Below are 6124 nucleotides of genomic sequence, written 5' to 3'. Positions count from 1 at the left end.
GAGTCGGTTCTTTAGTAGTTATTTTCTGCTAACGTTGTTTCTTTCTTGCTCCTTACAACCTTAAATTGGGTTTTCATTATTCTTAAGTCAAGTTTTTGTTCACTTGCTTAATTTCTTATTTTCTTGGAACGGTGTGTTGCTTTGAATTTTAAAGGTTCAATTTAAGTTTGCATTGATATTGGTGAGTGGTTGGAAACAATATATAGAGGATTGTGTTAGTTCAATAAGAATCGAGTTTAAGGAAAATTGAGAGGTAAAAGGCAAATGGTTAGCTCATTAGAGGGGAAAAGCCTACAATCGAGTGAAACACGAGCGTGAGTGCCATCAATTGAGAGTTAAACACGTGAGGGAGCGTTTTGTGAAGTTCTTTCTATTTCCATTCTAACTTTGTTTTGTAGGTTCTAAACCATGTCTCAAGAAAGGGAAGGAGCACCCGATCTGAAACTTTTCATGAAATCCATGCAACAAATGATGGAAAGGATGAAACTAGACATGGCATCCAAAATTGGAGATTTGGTGGACCGAATTGACAAGTTGGAGTCAAGCCATCATGGGGAGCAAAGTACAAACACTTTTAGAACCCGTGGGCGACATGAACAAGACGATGATGATCAGACATCCAATTTGGGAAGGAATGGGTGTACCAAGGTAGATGGCAACTTAAGAAGCATAAAGATGAAAATTCCAAGCTTCCAAGGCAAGAGTGACGTCGAGGCATACTTGGAGTTGGAGAAAAAGGTGGAATTCATCTTCGAATGTCATAACTACTCCGAAGAAAAGAAAGTGAAGTTAGCCACCGTAGAGTTCACTGATTATGCACTTGTTTGGTGGGACCAATTGGTGACTAGTAGAAGGAGGAACCGTGAACAACCAATTGAAACTTGGGATGAGATGAAGACCATCAAGCGCAAACGTTTTGTTCCATCACACTACTATAGAGAATTGTACAAAAAACTCCAAAATCTTGTACAAGGCTCTAAGAGAGTTGAAGAATATTATCAACCAATGGAGGTTGCCATGATTAGAGCAAATATTGAAGAGGACCGTGAGGCAACAATGGCAAGGTTTTTGCATGGATTGAATAGAAACATAGCCGACTTAGTGGAATTACAGCACTTTGTCGACATGGAAGATATGTTGCATATGGCTACCAAGATTGAAGGGCAATTGAAGTCTAGAGGTACAAAGAGCAATTCAGCTATTCCTAGCACATCATGGAAGTCAAATTGGAAGGGTGGAGAAAAGACATTCAACAAGCCAAAGTTTGAAAACAATAAAGCTGCAAAGGAATGAAGGAATGGGGGAATGCAAAGGGTAAGGAAAGGAATGAAAATCAAACCAAGAAAGCACGTGAAGTATAATGCTTTAAGTGTTTGGGTTATGGACATATCTCCTCAAATTGTCCAAACAAGCGTACTATGACCATAAGAGGTGGCGAAATGGTTAGTGAAAGTGAGGATGATGATGACTTGGAGATGCCCGAGCTTGAGGATGCAAGTGAAGTTGAAACTTTGCAAAGTCCTACGCATGGAGAATTATTAGTTGCAAGGCGAGTCATGAATTTGCAAGTCAAGATGAAGGATGAGGTGCAACGTGAGAACATCTTCCACACTAGATGTAAAGTGCAAGATAAGGTATGTTGTTTAATTATTGATGAGGGCAGTTCCACTAATGTAGCTAGTACCATGCTAGTTGAAAAATTACATTTACCTACTTTAAAACATCCTAGACCATACATGTTACAATGGTTGAATGATTGTGGAGAGGTGAAGGTAAATAAACAATAAGGGTGGCATTTTCCATAGGCAAGTATGAAGATGAAGTGTTGTGTGATGTAGTGCCTATGCAAGCAAGTCATATTCTTTTGGGGCAACCTTGGCAATATGATAGAAGAGTTCTTCATAATGGGTTTTCTAATAGATACTCTTTTGTAATTAATGATATCCCTATAACCCTTAAACCTTTAACCCCCAAGGAAGTGTATGAGAACTAAAAAGTCCTTAGACAAAAAATTGAAGAGTTTGAAAGGGAAAAAGCAATAAAAAGAGAAAGAGAGAGTGTGCATGAAAAAGAAAAAGGGGAGCTGTGAGAAAAGCAATGAGAGGTGTGAGTCAAGAGTGGAAAAAGGAGAGTTTAATGAGAGGATGCGCAATGAAAAAAAGAGTGAAGCGCATGCAAAAGGAGAGTTGAGTGTAACAAGAGCGGAAAAGCAAGTTTTTATGCAAAACGAAAAGATGTGAGGAAAGCTTTGCCTTTAAAGCAATCTATTTTTATGCTTGTTTATAAAGAATCTTGTCTTAGCACTAATGACCTTGATCCTTCTTTGCCTAGTTCTTTTGTTTCTCTTTTGCAAGATTTTCAAGATATGTTTCCCGAAGAAATCCCTAGTGGTTTACCACCAATTAGAGGGATTGAACATCAAATTGATCTCATACCTGGCTCTACAATTCCAAACAGACTCGCATATAGGTGTAATCCCGAGAAAGCTAAAGAGTTGCAAAAACAAGTTGAAGAACTTTTGGGCAAAGGTTACATTAGAGAAAGCATGAGCTCGTGTGCCATACCCATTCTACTTGTACCCAAAAGGATGGCACTTGGCGAATGTGTGTTGATTGTCGTGCGATCAACAAGATAACGATAAAGTATTGTCATCCTATTCCTAGGTTAGATGATATGCTTGATGAGTTGCATGGGGCTATTATATTCTCTAAAATTGATTTGAAAAGTGGTTATCATCAAATTCGCATGAAAGAGGGAGATGAGTGGAAAACTACATTTAAGACAAAATATGGTTTGTATGAGTGGTTAGTCATGCCATTTGGTTTAACTAATGCACCTAGCACATTTATGAGATTAATGAACCACGTTTTGCATCCTTTTATTGGAAAGTTTGTGGTTGTCTACTTTGATGATATACTCATTTATAGCAAATCTTTTGAAGAACATATTGAGCATGTGCGCATGGTTTTGGAAGTATTGCATAAAGAGTGTTTGTTTGCTAACCTCAAAAAATGTCATTTTTGCACAAATAAGCTTGTTTTCTTAGGTTTTGTTGTTAGTGCAAAAGGAATTGAGGTAGATGAAGAAAAGGTCAAGGCAATCAAGGAGTGGCCTATGCCTAAGAGTGTTGGTGATGTTCGAAGTTTTCATGGCCTTGCCAACTTTTACAGGCGATTTGTAAAGGACTTTAGTACCATTGCCGCGCCATTGACCCAGGTGATCAAGAAGAGTATTGGTTTTAAATGGGGAGATGCACAAGAACGAGCATTTAATATGCTCAAGGATAAGTTAATTTTTGCTCCTTTACTTGCTCTCCCTAATTTCTCTAAAACTTTTGAAATTGAATGTGATGCTTCGAGTTTGGGAATTGGAGCCATTTTAATGCAAGATGGATGACCAATTGCTTATTTTAGTGAGAAGTTGAATGGTGCAAGCTTGAAGTATCCAACTTATGACGAGGAGATGTACGTTTTAGTTCGAGCTTTGGAAACTTGGCAACATTATTTATGGCCTAAGGAGTTCGTGATACACATTGATCATGAATCTTTGAAGCATTTGAAAGGACAAAACAAGCTTAACAATCGACATGCCAAGTGGAGTGAATTCATTGAGCCATTTCCTTATGTCATCAAATATAAGCAAGGTAAAGAAAATATATTGGCCGACGCACTTTCACGAAGGTATGTTTTACTTGCTACTTTAGATGCCAAATTGCTAGGATTTGAATACATCAAAGAGTTGTATATGAATGATAGTGATTTTAGTAGTGTTTATCATGCATGTGAGAAAGTTTGCTTTTGAAAAGTTTTATAGGCATAATGGGTACTTGTTTAAGGACAATAGGTTGTGTGTGCCTAATTGTTCTATGCATGAGTTGCTTGTACGTGAAGCACATGAGGGTGGCTTGATGGGTCACTTTGGTGTAACTAAGACTTTGGATGTTTTACATCATCACTTTTATTGGCCTAACATGAAAAAAGATGTTGCTAGAATTTGTGATAAGTGTATTGTGTGTAGAGGCATATACAACCCATGTGGTTTTAACTTAGACTTAGCTTGTCTACACACAATAAACTTATCACAAATTCTATCTACCTATACCTAGTTCACCTTGGATTGATATCTCCATGGATTTTGTGCTTGGTTTACCTAGGACTAGGCGTGGGCATGATTCAATATCTGTTGTTGTGGATAGGTTTTCTAAGATGGCTCACTTCATAGCATGTAATAAAACTGATGATGCACAACATATTGCCAACTTGTTCTTTAATGAAATTGTGCGTTTACATGTTATGCCTAAAACAATTGTGAGTCATAGAGATGCTAAGTTTTTAAGCTACTTTTGGAAAACCTTGTTGGGTAAATTGGGTACTAAACTTTTGTTTTCAACCACCTGTCATCCACAAACTGATGGGCAAACTGAAGTAGTTAATAGAACTTTGTCTCAATTACTTAGAACTATGGTTAGGCGTAATTTGAAGTCTTGGGAAGATTGCTTGCCACATATTGAGTTTGCTTATATCATAGTGTGCATTCTTCTACTAATTTCTGCCTTTTTGAAATTGATTATGGTTTTATTCCATTGAGTCCTCTAGATTTAATTCCTTTACCTATGAGTGAACAAGTGAATCTAGATGGCAAAAAGAAGGCGGAATTTGTGAAGGCAATGCATGAAAAAGTGCAAGCCAATCTTGAACGCAAGAATGAGATATACGCAAGGCAAGCTAACAAAGGGCGTGTGCGTGTTGTATTTGAACCTGGTCATTGGGTTTAGGTGCATTTGCGCAAAGAACGTTTTCCAACTCAAAGCCGTTCTAAGTTATTGCCTCATGGAGATGGACCTTTCCAAGTGTTGGAACGCATTAATGACAATGCCTACAAGATTGATTTGCCTGGTGAGTATGGTGTTAGTACTCCTTTTAATATTGCTGATTTGTCTCCTTTTGATTTTGATGAAGGTATTGATTTGAGGACGAATCATCTCGAGGAAGGGGGGAATGATGCAATCAAGGTGCCAAGCAAGTCAAATGATCCTTTGCGTTATGAAGGTCCAATGACAAGAGCAAGGGCGAAGAGGTTCAAACAAGCTTTGAATTCATTTGTTCTTCATATCATGAGCAAACATGTGGATTCAAACCGTTCTAGTCCATTGGAGATGTATTTTGAAGATTACAAGCTAGTTAGCTTAATTTCCTATTTTAAAGCTACTTAGTTTGTTTGTTCATTTTTTTTTTTGGAGTTAATGAAGAATATTCAAGAAGATCCTAGAAGATTTCAAGAAAGATTTTTGGAGAATGAAGAATATTCAAGAAAATCATAGAAGATTTCAAGAAAAGATTTCTAAGGATTCAAGAATTGACTCATTCAAACTCCTTCCTTGGTTGGCCAAAATTATAATAGTCCTTATTTAGTTAGGATTTATTTTACTTGTCTTTCCTTAAATTCTACCTATCTTATAGGGTTAGGAGAATATTTCTTTTTTTTTTTTTTTGTCTAATTAGTAGTTAATTTTTTGGTAAGTAATGTTAATTTTATACCAAAGAAAGATATACAAATGCCTATCTAGGACAAAACCCCTAGATTAAGCTTAAACACAAGCATACCTTGGACAAGCCCCTAGGTTATGCCGAGACAACCTAAGGCTCAAACCATTCAACCAAAGGAACAAAGAAAACCAACGAAACAACACAAACACAAAACAACACAACTCACAAGCATACCAAAGACAAGTCCCTTGGTTATGCCGAAACACCTACCTACCATCCATTTGCTACAAAACGCATAGCATGATCTTACAACTCAATACCAAAACATAAAACAAGCCAACACCACCACATCTATTCAAAAATTGTATGAGGAATATCCCAATTGTTTGCAAGAATCATATTTTCTCTAGACTTGGTAACCTTTCTCAAGCATGAAGCTCTAACTCTAACACCTTCTTGAATAAGCATACGGACTCTCTCCCTTGGTAATCCGGCTCTTCCAAAGCAAGTGTCATTCCTAGCCTTCCATATGTAGTACACGGCTGCCCCAAAGCATAGCTTACTCACAATATTCTTGAAGCTATTTTCCTTCCATTTGTTTGCTAATTCCGGGATCAATGAAGTCCATGAGCTATACA

At 37.4% G+C, this 6124-nt stretch overlaps 1 pseudogene; it reads left to right on the top strand.

The window, feature by feature from the left end:
- The first annotated feature begins 408 nt into the window (after nt 1-408).
- Nucleotides 409-5465, top strand: LOC123226742 (annotated as a pseudogene).
- Nucleotides 5466-6124: the final 659 nt, after the last annotated feature.

The sequence above is a fragment of the Mangifera indica genome, chromosome 10 (genome assembly GCF_011075055.1).
Source record: "Mangifera indica cultivar Alphonso chromosome 10, CATAS_Mindica_2.1, whole genome shotgun sequence".
NCBI lineage: Eukaryota > Viridiplantae > Streptophyta > Magnoliopsida > Sapindales > Anacardiaceae > Mangifera > Mangifera indica.
Note: the sequence above shows the minus strand (reverse complement) of the source record. Positions and strands in the feature narration are given on the sequence as shown.